Consider the following 15615-nt stretch of genomic DNA (forward strand, 5'->3'; position numbering starts at 1 on the left):
CTAGGATTTTCATTTGGTCTCGAGATATATGTGGGAGTGCCATCGTTTAGTATTGTTACATTTGACTCTTGAATATATCTGCACAGAGATTTCCCTGACATATCTGAACCATAACAACCCCACAATGGATGATGTGCGTTAATATCCCCTCCGATTATAATAGAAGTATTTGCCGGAAGTTGTTGGAAGAGATTACACCAGAACGAATACAGTAATTTAGACGAAGGTGGATTATATATTGTAACAAATGTAGTACTATCTATTGTTACTCCAACTATTTGAATATTATCAGGCATATTCCTTAAATGTATTACTTCATACCTATAATTATTTTTAATCCCTATGGCCACTCCACCATATCCGTCATCTCTGTGGTGTCTTATCCAGTGGTATCCATAGGCTTTAATTTTTGATTCGGGTTTCAACCACGTTTCTTGAATTAATATAATGTCTGCTGGGTAAAAGTGAATAATGTTTTCTAGACTGTGTATATTTGGAATTATGCTTCTAATATTCCATTGTATAATTCTCTTTATCCTGCCTGGCATTCTGAGTGATGAATTAGATAATTTATTATACTTGATGCTACAACAGACCAATCCTGTTTCATGTTATGTGATGACGAGGTATTGGCGAAGTTGCATATTCCTGCTAGATACTTAGAAAAATTTGTTAAAAAAGGGTCATTCATTGATGATCCACAATCTGAACTCGCTTGCATTTTCTGCGATAGTGGAAGTAATTTGTCTTTTTGATCTAAAGCCGAGTTCATTGAACCACTCTGCTGCTTTTCTTTCCAATGTGGTTTTGTTTTGTCAATTGTCGCTGGTTTCTGTCTTTTTTTTTGTTCTCGATTTTGAGATGTTTCTGATGATTTTGGACGTTTTCCCTGAGATAACTTTGTTGTTTCCTGGTTACGATCCACTTGTTGAGCGTAATTAAAAGCTCTTTTGTTAGGCAGTTGGTGATGAAGCGTTTGGTATTGGATTTCTTGTTTATAAGTATTTGCATTATTATTATATTGGGTCTGTGTTGTTTCCTTGCATGTTGATGCGTAGGACATGTTGTATATTCTGTTCTCACTCGGTACTACTGATGCAGTAGTTAAAGTAGCTTTTGGGTATTTTTTCACAGCTTCATGATAAGATAGGCCCTCAAGCGCCATAGTCTTCACTATATCCTTTTGTCGCTGTTTTTCTGGACAGTCCTTGTCTGTTGCCCAGTGTTCTTGTGAACAGTGAATGCATATGACATTATTATTACAGCTTGAGAATTCATGATTTTGCCCACAACGTTTACACTTCAATTTACTCTTACAGTTAGATTTGAAATGCCCATAATAGTAGCAGTTTGTGCATTGCTTTACCATGGGAATGTAATACTCTACATCAATCTTTGAATAATATAAAGTTACATATGCTGGTAAGGTTTGGGCATCAAATGTCAATATTATTGATCTCGTTGGCTCAGCAATTCGACTTCCATTTTCGTCAATTTTGTATTTCATTATTCGTCTCACTTTGAGTACGTTGAAAACATTAGGTTTTATGTTTTCTAATAATTCATCATCTGTAAATGAGGTATCTATTCCCCTAATTACACCCATTCTCCTCACTTTATGTGCTGGCACATAAGCAAACCAGTTATTGTTCATTAGAACTGGATGAGAGAGAAAGTTGTTAGCATTTTTCGCAGATCTAAATTCCAATTTCGCCAGATTTTTCCCCATGGTCTCAATTGTCTTTAGACCTTCGATTTTGGTTTCATGAAGTTTTTTCCCTAATTTTAGTATATGTAGCTGACCAATATTTCTTCTATTTGTTCCATTAATTTCATTTGCACTTCTTACAAATACATCATAAGGCCCCAATTGGGTATTTTTGTATGTAATTGTTTCATGATCTTTAGATATTTTAACTTGATGCGTATTTACTGTATCCTGTGACAGGTTTTCCTGAGAGACATCACCTTTGTCTTGACTAGCTACGCTAGCAGGAACCCAAACTTCCATACATTCCGAAGTGTCTGTGTCACTTACTTGGGTATTCATTTTGTTTAATGGCGTCGAGCCATATTAAACACTTATATCATATTAATCACTTTATCTTCATTTAATCTATCAATTTACTTCGTTCACACAATTATTATATTATATATTACTCTCAGTTTATACGAATATAATCCTAACTTAAATCACAAAGCACAAGAAACACTAGTAGATTCTCTATCCACACGAAACGTCTAGTTCAACACTAGTCTTCAATTTTCTCCAACGCCTTCTTATGTACAAGCTTTATGCAGAGTGTCTTTGTATACATGTGTTATGTAGCGCATGAAATTGTTAAAATACATTTATTCATTTTACTTATGAGAAACCTTCACCTGACGCTATAAATAGCCCCGTCTAGTTCGCTGCACTTTTTGACAGTAGGTGTAGTGAAGGTGGATCTCGGTGTCAGGCTGGTGAATGGAAATGACGTTCAACCAAGCAGATGAATTGTGGTGTTTAAGTTCAGAAGATTCAACAAAAGCCTGTCTGCTCATTGTTCATTTCATTAGATAGCACGCATCACGTGACCGTACACCACATACTAAACCGCTCCGGAACATAGTGCGAACGGTGCAGACACCAAATGCACTACTTGACACCAAATGAACGAAGTAGACGAGTCGGTGTTGAACCGTGTAACCAACTAGACGCGCAGAGAGATTCAAAAGGTGCAGCGAACTAGACGGGGCTAAAGTGTTCGAATATCTCGGACAGGCCCACCTATGTTCCAACTGGTTTTAATGCTACTCATTTATTCTCGATTTGCAGTTTGCTTGCAGAAAGTTTTAATGCAAATTGTGTTATTCATTTATGCAGTAGTCACACCAGATCTAAGTTCAAATTAAGAAACGTAAATTAAGTCATTTCTAAGCAAGGAAATTAACAAGTAATGGCAAGCAAACAAAAATCTCCAAAAGGTGAAATAAAGCGAATTGACATTAATTCTGTAGTTAACGTAAGGATATGCTGTGTAACAATTTGTATCTTCAACTTATTATGGTATTAGTGAACATCCTCACCCGGTAGGTTCCCGCCTCAACATTCCTTTATGCGTCGCTTCACTTCAGAGATAATGAGGTTATATGGCACACTGACGAATTCCTTTGACATCTTGTTACATAACGGCACCAGTACCGAAGTCTTATGCGTGGAACGTCTCTTAATTACATAAGTATGTAATACTGAACAATGGATACGCTCTAAAGAGTCAGAATTCCCTACGTTACTTTACTTTCAGTAGTTCTCACATTCGTGAAAGATAAAGATAACAGTATTAACACGTTCGTTGCCGGTGACGCATATATGCGTCATGTGGGGTTGTAGCTGTATGTCTTAGACGCACATGTGCGTCATACGTATTACCTTCTTTGAATGCTTGCCCTTCAGCGGCACTGCACAGCAGTCTTTTAAGTCTTTCATGGCACATTGCTGAAGGATTGTTTGAAATGAACATTAGCTTGGTTTCTCATTTGGGCGTCTCTCTTAGCATTGTTGCATCCAATGGCATTATGGCATTATAGTTACTTTTGTCATGCATCAAGGCATCGTTTGACAGCAAATATTTTTTTATTATTTTTATTCTTGGTAATATTGCTAGTCTGATACATTACAATTTTTTATTTCCTTTACTCAGTTTATTACAGTGTGCATGGGGTTGTGTGTATGTACATGTGTGTGTGCGCACACACACACACACACATATATATATATATATATATATATATGTGTAATAGAAATGAAGGCGACATCCGTGGAGAAGCAATTGGCATTGCGCTACGACGTCAGAGGTCCCGGGTTCGAATCCCTGCCCAGGCAAGGGTATTCTTCATCATATCATCATCCATCCTCATTGTAACAACTTGCCAGAAGTGGCAGAACAGCAACGGTAAATAAAAATTAAATAATATAAATGAACCATGTAGAAATTATCAGCACTCCGGTAACAGATGTTATATCCAATTAAAATGTACTCGCAAAACAACAGCAATTGATCTATTTCTATTCGTAGTAAATGCGGTACAGCATTATTACGAAGGGAATATGGAACAAATACGACACTCGCCGAAATAACATGATAAAGCGAGTAATGAAAATCTCCACCCCAGCACAGAATAATTATACACCACAAGCACTCAAAGTTAGCCGTTATCTGCATTTTTCTACTCTACTTGTCTGAACACTTGCTAACTTTTTTTTTTCATTTTTACTATGATTTACCACCCTATAATCTGTTGCGGGCATCTGCGGAGTAAGGTCACGCATAGCCGAAGAGAAGGGAGAAATGGAGTAGGAAGAGCGAAACAGAACACGCTGCTGCATAGGCTGGTGACTGCAGTCGTTTCTCCCCCACCTCCCCACGCAACCCCATTCCCTGTCACGTGTTCATTGGTGGAGCCGTCCCGCGTCACTACTTGCGCAGATACTTGTTTTCGTTCGCTTGCTCGAGATATTTCTGGGACAGAGTCCACTCATCCCTTTGTGATTTTGTAGAAAATAAGTTCATCCACAAAGTTGAAATATGATTTGCGTGCATTTCTCATCGAAAGTAGGCCAACGAGATGAATAATGGTTTTTAATGTCCGTACTGTACATGTGTGTGGGAGAGCAAGATACAATTTGTCAGCAAGTCGTACATGAGGAAGCTAATTTGAAGAACACGCCGAAAATTTGCATTCGTAGTATCATTGTGTAATGTTTTTCTGTGCAATCGCTCGGCGGGAACACGTTCCGCGTTACGTAAACTTTCGCTAAACGGGAGAAGCGGTCGGAAAACGCCTTCCCATGAAAGTCATTCGACGCAAGTGCGATACGCTCTGTTTAACAAGCTTACTACGATCTGGATCTGCCGGAGTGAATAACTGTTGTATGTGTAGCCGGAGGGAACAAGTCAAGGACGTCAAATGCTTCAAGGTCGGCTTGTGGATTGGATACAACAAGACGTCATTATTTTCCATTCGTTCCTGTTTGGTCTCTAAATGTACACTGGCAGTACATGGTCAACTAATTTAGTATTACTCTCTCATTTATCAGCGTACACTCATTATCACGCTTTGCAAACTCAAAAAAAAAAAAAAAAAAAAACTTTCACCGTAAATCCATGTCCACAAGTAATGTTTTGTCGTAAGTCTTGCATGATCATGCCACGAATCCAATAAAACATTACGTGTGGACGGCAAGTTTGACGTCTTTCATGGACTGACTGAGGTTTGACGATGACGAGACGGATGACCTGGAGCAAAACGGAAGACCAATCGTTTCATGTACACGCACATCCGTTTAATTGGTCAAACTTCGCTTAATTTTGTACCATGTTGATGTTTAACGAGGACGAGTACTGTCTTGTCTTTCAATTTCTGGGGTTACCAGCTTTAACAATTTGCTGTAATTTGCATATGTAAATAATTATGCTAATCCTCATTTTCCTGCCGTAATTCACGTAGCAAATTCACATGTGAGAATTTACTCATGGATCGTTCCGTGTTAAATCAACCAATAAAAGAAACATTTCTTAACCTTTAGGATTCAAATTGTTAAGATTTTTATGTTCATTCATTGTGCCTATCAGGAGGACAAAAACTGCCAAATTTCAGATTTTTTAGGCTCTTAGTTTCTGAGTTATTGAATTTCGAAAAAGCAAAAATCCGAAAATTTGATATTTCAAATTTGACTTCAACATCAACCACTCAACATATTGTTATGATTTTAACATGGAAGTCAAGAAATTTAGCAAATTTTGCACACATAAAAGGTAAAGGTAAAGTGTTCCCCTGTGCATAGCACCACGCCATTAAGGCGTATAGGGGGTGTGGGGGTAACGCCCCACACTTTCTTGATCCGGTCGTGAGTGGGGGTGATGTGATCAGCATCACGCCCCTGACCGCCTTTACCCCCCAGGGTTTCCCCCAGGTACCCATGTTATTCGACGCTGGGTGGGCGCCGGGGCCGCTTCCATCGTTAGAAAAGTTCCCGGATTTGAACCGGTCGGGGATCGAACCCGGGACCTTTAGCATGGTAGTCAGACGAGTTACCTACATTTCTTTTATAAGGAATACCCCTAAGCGGTGGTATCCCCCGTCATTCACACTTTTCACAACTTTTTACACTTTTCAATTTTTACAGTTTCTCAGTTTCTTATCATCTGGACAAACACAAATACCCATGACTTACCCGGGACTCGAACCCGGAACCCCTGGCGTTGTAGCGCGCTCTGCTAACCACTTCGCCACGGAGGTCGACAACTGAGCCACCGCGGCCACTATTTTACGCAAATAGTAAATTGATATTCCTACATTTTTTTCAAAAATAAATAAATGGGCTGTCTTTGAGATTTTAAAAAAAAATGTAGTTTTAATAAAATTACAAAATCCAAATATCAGTCATGTTCCATTTCAAATTCAAGCAGTCTATTTCTAGTCCGAAATCATTTACAAAATACTAATTTTCAACAATGTTTTTGTACTTCGAAAAACACATAAGGAAGTGTAAAGGTTCAAGTTACTACAACTACAATCTCTTCATTATGTTACATAATTCAATATTGAAGACTAACCGATAAATTATTTACTAAGGCGTCAGGCTTTGGGCTCGGGCTACTGGACACGCGCTGGATCAAGTCTCCTGGGGGAAAGGTAACAACTTTCCTTCTGAGATTTCGGCCTGTGTATGGCACCGGTAGCCGGTATCGTGTGAAAATTTGAAAGCTACTCATGAGTAGCTTAGACCAGTCATTTAAATTTTCAACAGCTGACGCTCCGTCGTGTTGACCACACGTAACCCCGTAACTTGTTGGATTGTCTTTCACCTCCTCTGAGACATGTGGGATTGAGGCCGGATATCAGTATGTTGGCCCTGGCCCTCAAGGGCTGTTGTGCCACGGGTTATTATTTAATTATACAAATATATTTTTAACACCAGTTATCTTTTCAATCATGATTTTGTAATAGTAATTTTATTAACATATAAAAATTAAACGGTGCCTCTACAATTGGGAAAAAAATACAGCAGATTCGTCCACTCTTCATCGAATTTATAACAGCCTTATATATATGTAAAATATAATAAAACATGTAGCGAATTACGTAAGATCGGAAAGTAAATAAGTAATATTCGCTTTGGAGTCGTTATATCACTTTTTACAAAAAACAATATGTGGTTGAGAATACTCAAATATAGTGGTGTTGTTAAAAATGTATTTGAGAAACGTATTTTTAAGAAATTTTTTAGGTGATTAACAAAATAATTCTGCTTTTAGGAATAAGGTTAGCCTGTAACTAGTTACGAGTATTTTCTGTATCATATCTGTGTGCTACAGGACATACCATATATGGCATAATTAGCCTTTGGTAATGGATATTATCTATTTCTGAAAACATTCTAATGAATTTCAGATAGTTTTTACACTTGCATAAGTTAGGCAAGGAAATAACGCCAATATTTAGTTGAAATTGATTGAACAAGCTCGAAGTAGCCAAAACTTGCAAAAACTGTGTAAATAAATTACAATACATTTATTAATTCCTACATTTTGCCTGTAGTATTTTATGGTCCATTACATTAAAAGAGAAACATAAATTAAGAGTATTTGAAAATAAAATTCTTAGATAAATATTTGGACCTAAAAGTGATGGGGAGACAGGTAAGTGGAGAAAGTTGCATGATGTAAAACTGCATAATTTGTATTGATGTACTGATATTCATGTACTGATATTATTAGAATAATTAAATCAGGTAGACATAGATAGGCAGACAAGGTGCTTGCCACCTTGGGAAAAGAAAAGACTACATAATTCTTGTTGGGAAACCTGATGGTAAGAGACCTATAGGAAGGCCAAGACGAAGATTGAGGAATAACGTTGAGATGGACCTAATGGAAATCGGCAAAGGATGGAAAAGATTGGATTCAACTTGCCCAGGATAAGGACAGATTGAACGTTTGTATTGCTGCAGCCATACACTTTCGGATTTAAGAATGCTAGAAACTTAGTTCATTACATATTTATTAAAAACAGGGGGAAATACTTGTACTCCGATTTTGGTGATGGTCCTGATGATTGATTGTATTTGCCTTGTGTGTACGGATCTACAATCTTTCTTAATCTACTTGCAAAAATAATAACCACATGTATATTGGATTAAGTATGTAAATACCATTTCTTGAATGTTTTTTTCTGAAAATCCTTTGTTTTAAAAAAATCACACATATTTTTTTTATTTTTACAGCAATAACTATAAGGCAATTACCAACCGTCCAACAACTCCTTCTCATTTCAGATGTTATTTCACTGTTATTCTTCTAAAGTTTAATTTGTTGGAATTAAGATCAATTGTAAATGATTGGCTTGTTATTTGCACTTGGAAGTTTTTGATTGGGAAAACTTTCCCACTACTGTTGGCCCAAAGTTGATAATTTTGGTTGGGAAATATTTGAGAACGTTTTTCCACTTATATTGGCCCGCGGTTGGTGAGCGAGGATAAGACGGAAAACGGCAACACTTGATCGGTTCGAGAGAAGAACTTGATAATCCACAAAATTATGAAACCCAGAAAAACACAAGTGCATTGTGGCTTATGTATTACCAAGATGTCCGTGTGTGTATTTCCCTATTGCCACTACCGAGTGGACTTTGTTGACTAATGTGTGAGCAACAGGAGGCTGTGAAGCAAGTATGTATACCTAATGCTAACTCAAGTTTGAATTGAGTAAGGGCTATTAAGTTTTACTCCCAAGCCGCTCAATTTACCAAACGTTGCTACAAAAGAATCAACAACCATTTGCCAATATTGGCTCAACCTCTTTGTTGTGCATGGGTTGGGCCTCCAGATGGCGTAGTGGTAACGGTGTCGACTTACAATCAAGAGTATTGGGTTCGATCCCCTGTAGAGGCACATAGTAGTTCGGATCACACTTTAAACTGTAGATACAGTCCCTATTAACCTCGCTAGCACATTTAGCAAATGACTTTGTGAATTTTAAATAAACAGTGACAAACGATTCCTTCGTGTACATGGTACATGTACAGAAGGAAATGTTCTTTGATTGATTGAGTTGGTGTTTTAAGTACACTTTATCTAATCGGAACTGCACCTACAGTTTAAAGCGAGATCCGAACAAGTGCTTCCACCTGGTATGGAACCCGGGGTCCCTACAGAAGGAAAGGAAGTTGATGTCTGTCATTGATGGCACGCGGTATTTGCATGAGTTTATTAATTACTTCTCAAGGCTATGTGTGTTGTTAACGACATTATGTTAGCCAATACCTACATTAAATTTTCTTCGTATGCCGTCCTACATGTTGCTCGAGTTAATGATTAATAATAGGAATTCATATAATAATGGAACTCTTTCATCTAAAGGATGAAACTAATGATGTAACTCAGCATGAAAATGTAATTTCACTGCACAGTCCTGATTTATACAATGACTGCAGCAATCCCGGTCGAGGCTCACATTGCACAGTGGTTCGGATCCCACTTTAAACTGTACCGGGTGGCCAGAATTAAAGTTACCCAACTCAAAGCATTCTGTAGCCTGTTTGAGGCATCGTAGACCTCTGAAATTTGATGAATCCACTATGCAGACCGTGGGGAAGAGGATGGCGATAAAAATAGTTCAATTCTCCGCCACGAGGTTGAAATGTGGCGCTGTACTTCCTTCCATGATGGGTTGTAATAATGACGTAAACTGCTCCAATTGGTTATGGACTTACCTTTACCTTGCAATCTTGCAATAAACGAGAGATTATTTTCTCACAACTTCCAACCACTAACAAATGTATTTCTAATTAATAACCCAGCTAAATCACTTAACGTGATTATTTGTACAACCAATCATGGAAGTACAGCGCCACATTTCAACCTGGTGGCGGAAAATTTAACTACTTTTTATTTTATCGCCATCCTCATCCCCATGGTCTGCATAGTGGATTCAGCAAATTTCAGAGGTCTACGATGCCTCAAACAGGTTACAGAGGGCTCTGAGTTGGGAACTTTAGTTGTGGCCACATAAGGTGGACTGAAACACAATTCAATCAAGGTGTTTCTTACTACGTATCAGAATTGGCCCACTGCATGCAACGTACTCCATTGCGATGCAAGTTGCGACCAAGTCCTAAGTTTTTCATGTAAGCTTAAATCACAAAAAAGCATGCTAATTGCTAAATATACATATATACAGGGAGGTTATTTCAGTCGTTCACCGCCAGAGTGACGGCCGTTCCGCGGACTCTTCATGCAACAGGTCCCGGCAAATTGCGTTCAGGAAGTCCGTAACAGAAACCGCTTGTTTTGTAATGTTTCCACTTTTCACAATTACAGTTACAATTACAATTGAAATAAGCACGTACCTTGTCGCACGGATGCAGGAAAAGGTGTCCTCCCAAATACAAATATTTCTGGCACCTTATTTCTGACATCTAATCTTAGATTAGTCATCGCTACTTTATTCTCAGTTGTCGCGACAGCGCCTGCAGCTTATCGGGGGTTGGGTGAGTTGTCAGCCGCGAGAGGGCGCTTCATACTGCACGTGTCGGCAGTGATGCCAACCGTAGGGACATGTCCCTACGCATAGGGACTTTTCACTAAATTTCGCCCGCGTAGGAACGTAGGGACAGATTTTGCCAAATGAGGGAAAACGTAGGTACTTTTTTCAATCTTGGTAAATTACATTTTATGAATTAGTTTATCTGGATACTTTAGCGAGGAGGAGAAAAAAGAACTAACTAACAGATCTCCATCAGAATTTTGGAACATGTTATCGGTTACCAAAAACTTTCAAGGCAAGTTCCTTTTTGAAAACATTTCCACTCTCGCGAAAATAGTGCTAACATTGCCGCATTCTAACGCGGAAACGGAAAGAATATTTTCAATGTTAAGTGATACAAAAACAAAAAAGGGAAATAAAATGGGACCAAAATTGTTAAAGAATGCAGGAAATACAGCATCACCAACCAACATCTATCTCTTCACAGCAGCAGCATGTATGACTTCAAATAACATAATCAACAGTAAACGACTCAACGTTATTCATTAGGGGTGTGCTGGATTCTTTACTTTAAAAAGTCGTTAATTCTCGACGTTTTCTGCCTTGTAAGTTTCTGGAACTTATCGAAAGTTGTAAGTTTTTATTCTAGAAATGCAAAAACAATCACTTAAAGTGAAAATGACTTGTAAAATTCGAGATTTCCAGTGCTTCGGGAAATTTCGAACATTTCCCGTCCAGAAAATTTTCCGACTTGGTCGGGAAATTGCAAATTTTTCAGTCCCGAATGTCGGGATTTAAAAAAATTACCGTCCCGATCCCGTCCCGACCCAAAAAATTCTGTCCAGCACACCCCTATTATTCATTAAGGCAAGAATTTACAATACCGGACCCTTCTGTAATTTCTATGCTACGTCTTATACTCACGAAATAATTATTCGTGATTATTTATCTCAAGTTAACATGTTGGGGTGAGGGGGAAAAATGTTCATTAACGTGTAGAAGTTGTAAAATAAGCATTTCAATTCTCGCAATGATTCTCCGTATACAAGTATGGTAGCCATATTTGTTGATATGAACAAATTAAAATTAGTTACGCTGTCTACAGCGTTGCCACACTGTTGATTTCATACTTGGAGAGCATGGATCGTGTAAGAATGGCGGAAGAGAACAGTAAAAAAGTTGTTAATGTTGTACAGATTGTTAGGTGGAGTGTGCAGGAGGATGGCTGTGGGCTAATTAATAAACTTATGGATTTCAGTATATTGCCCAAAGAACGTGCTTACATGTGACAGCGACAATCACGGTGTAGAAGAACTGATTTGATTACAGGTAAATTTGGCAACAGTACATCAATCATAAAATTGCAGGATACGAAAATGGCGTCTTCGATGATGAACGTTTGCCGTTAAAGTGCTACGAAAATAATATTTTTTATCGGTTCGTAATCACAATTACCGCAAAACCATTCAGGAATAGCCCCACTGACCATTCTCGGTAAGTTTAGGTTAAGTTAGGTTAGGCAAACATAGTTAAAATTTGGGCTCGAAAAAAACATGCACGGGTAGCCCAACAAACCATGGACGGATAGCCCCACGAACCATTCAGGTACGGTTAGGTTAGGTTAGGATAGGCAAACATAGTTAAAATTTGGGGTCGTAGTAATATCAGGAATGTATATTTCGTTTTTTAAGTATTGGAAACACAAAATCTTCCGGCAAATAATAAGCAATCGTGCCGATCGCGGACCACTCAATGTCACTTATTTTGCAATTTCTACACGTGACCCCCCAAATTTTAACTTCAAATTCGTGATTAGGAGGCCTCAATTAGTGAGTATGCGAAATATTACAAAAAATCGGGGAGAGGTCCTGTATTGTAAATTCGCTCCTTCATTAATTGTGGAAGCACCGAGCAGAAAGATTTGGTAAGTAAATGTGTATATTTTATCTTCTGTTTGCATGCTCATGAGGTGTTTTTTTTTAGTCACTTTACTTGGCGTAGGGACATTTGGTCAGTTGTAGGGACATTTTGACTACGTCTGTAGGGACATTGCCGAAAAATGGTTAGCAACACTGTCGGCTACCAGACGTCAGTGTACGTTCATGTTCACTTCTGTTCATTTATCAGTACGCGTGTTGCTTATACTGTGTTATTGTAATGTGCTTACTCGTGGCCAGTGCTTTATTGTGTGTTAATTGTTATTCATTCATTACTTATGTCGTTAAACAAATATAGTCTTGAACATAGAGTTTTTATGTACGATAATTACGTGAAAACGAATTCTTGCAGAAAAGTGGTCAGGGATTACGATAGACAGGATCTCTTGAACCTAAGAAACGTGTTGTATTGCTGTTGAAGGAAGTCATTTTCAACATCTCTTGTAACACAGGAGGTTAGTGATCATCATTATTATTACTTTTAAATATCATTTTACGCTTTCGGTTTGCTTTATGCGCCGGGATGCTGTCTTCCCTTTCTGTCAACTGAGGATAAAGTAGCGATGTCTAATCTAAGATTAGATGTCAGAAATAAGGTGCCGGAAATATTTGTATTTGGGAGGACACCTTTTCCTGCATCCGTGCGACAAGGTACGTGCTTATTTCAATTGTAATTGTAACTGTAATTGTGAAAAGTGGAAACATTACAAAACAAGCGGTTTCTGTTACGGACTTCCTGAACGCAATTTGTCGGGACCTGTTGCATGAAGAGTCCGCGGAACGGCCGTCACTCTGGCGGTGAACGACTGAAATAACCTCCCTGTACGTTTGCATTTGAGACAAAAATCTAAATTCAAATAAAATTTAAAGGGTATAGAAAAAATATCACCATCCTTGATCTCCTGAGCTTTTTATAACTTAGTTGTTTCTATGTACTGTGTAAAACATTCCTAAGAAAACAATGCGTAGATAACCTAAAAGCAACAGTCGTGTTGTATAATTGAGTTTCTTAAATACTCTCAACAGCTCTCTGAGCCAAGGCTTGCCAAGCGTATTTTTGTTGGGTGACAGGTAGTCAACACATCGAGTAGTATCACCGACTTTTTTCTTCTTGGCTTTCTGTACCGGAGGGACTACTTCTTCTTTGCAAGTGGCTCCCCAATTGTCCTCACGATACTGGGTCAGCACCAATACTTTGAGACTCCCACAGGAACTGAAGGCGGAACCGCTCGTTATAATTGCGATATCGATAGCCGTTAGTCATTAGCGGAATATTTTCTTGGTGAAGTTTAGACATTACCATTCTAGTACTCAACAATTATTGTTTATTGTTCTTGTTTATGTAATTTCGCTTTTCTGCCACTTTTGGCTAATTGCGAAGATGGGGATGAGTCATGATATGATTTAATTGATGACTGGACACTCACAAACACCAACACCCAGGCCGGGATTCGAAGCCGGGACCCCTGACGTCGTAGCGCGATGTGCTTACCACTCCGCCACGGGTGCCGAATATCAACAATTAAAAATAGTAGCATAAATGGGCGTGGTGTAGTTTGTTAAAACCCCGGGTTTGTAGTAAAATCACAGGTTTGTCATAAGCTCGATTCTCACCACCGGCAAAATAAATGTCACCTGAAGAAGAGAGAAGAGGTATTCTCCTGAAACTTAGTGTTACAATGAGTATAGTTTAAAACACTAGGCATTGCATGTAGTGTTGCCCACGAGACGAGACTTTGGCCTGTCTCGTCTCGTGGAAGTCTCGTGGAAATGCTGTCTCGTCTCGAAAATATTCGTTTGTCTCATGACACATGGTCAATCTCGTCTCGTCTCGAATTTTTAAAAGCCTGTCCCGTCTCGTCCCGTGGACAACACTAATTGCATGCAAATGTAGAACCATTGTCACCAGCGTTCAGAGAAGCTTGCACATATTTGTTTGACAAGAACAATATATTTTCTCCTGCAGCTGTCCTAAAATACACCACTGATGTAACAGAACACATAAGAAATTATGAGCTACATTTCTGGGCTGTTCATTTCTACCTAACACCAACTATTGCATAAAATGCTGAAAGTATATCGTGTTACGTTGAAGGATTATCATCCACGAATCAGACATAATGCGAAGCAATTTCGTTAACGTGGTTTCTTTTCCTGTCAGAAAATGGCTGCCGCGTGCTAACGGAGCGTTAAGTATTGGGTAATCTATAAATTGCTCCTCATTGAAAGGAGAAGTGAAAACATACCCATTCGTGGGGAACATATTATTTTGATACGGCGTGCCATAAAAACCCCTAACTGTGCCAAGCGCGCCGGATGCACGGCACTGCTTTCTGACCAAGAAATCAAGGAGATTTGCCCGGGTGATTTTTTTTTTCTAATTGGGGAAATAGCTTCGCGTTTTCTGTAATGGGAAGAACTCTACAACATTCCATATAATTTAAAAATATGTGTAATACTTTCGTTCAGTAAATAATCGGCATTGACTACGACTTTTGATTGATTAAGTCCACTTTTTAAATATACAGCGTGTAACAAAAGTCCGGGAACACTTTAAAAATTATTGTAGCCAAACGAGTAGCATTGCAAAGTGACAAAGTACATCATTTCAAAGAGTAAAGTTGGACGTTTTTTTCTCATTGCAGGTGTTACGTGTAGTTCCATATACCGTCGCTAGGTGGTGTTATAATCAAGATGGCGCTTTCTGGAGCTAAGAAGGCTTTCTGCGTGCTAGAATTTGACAAAACAAAGAGTGCAACGGATGATTTTTTTTTATGAGATTATGTAAAAGACCATGTATATGTCCCTCCTCTTGCACGTGATGTTGTGGAACTCAAAAGAAGAATTGAACAAGCAACAGCCACAGTCTCGGAAGACATGTTGGGCCGTGTGTGGGAATAGTTTGATTATCGCGTCGACATTTGTCGGGTCACACATGGTTCCCACATAGAGTGTTTGTAAAGTGAGTGTTGTTGAAAAAACTTACAACTTTACTCTTTGAAATGATGTACTATGTTACTTTGTAATGCTACTCGTTTGGCTACAATAATCTCTTTAAAGTTGCTACGTTCCCCGGATTATTCTCAATGGAACAACTTACGTTTATTCCTCAATGGCGAGCCAGAGACTTATCAGCCTACTATGAAGCC

This window comes from Lepisma saccharinum, chromosome 18, assembly GCF_977018435.1.
Source record: "Lepisma saccharinum chromosome 18, izLepSacc3.1, whole genome shotgun sequence".
Classification (NCBI taxonomy): Eukaryota; Metazoa; Arthropoda; class Insecta; order Zygentoma; family Lepismatidae; genus Lepisma; species Lepisma saccharinum.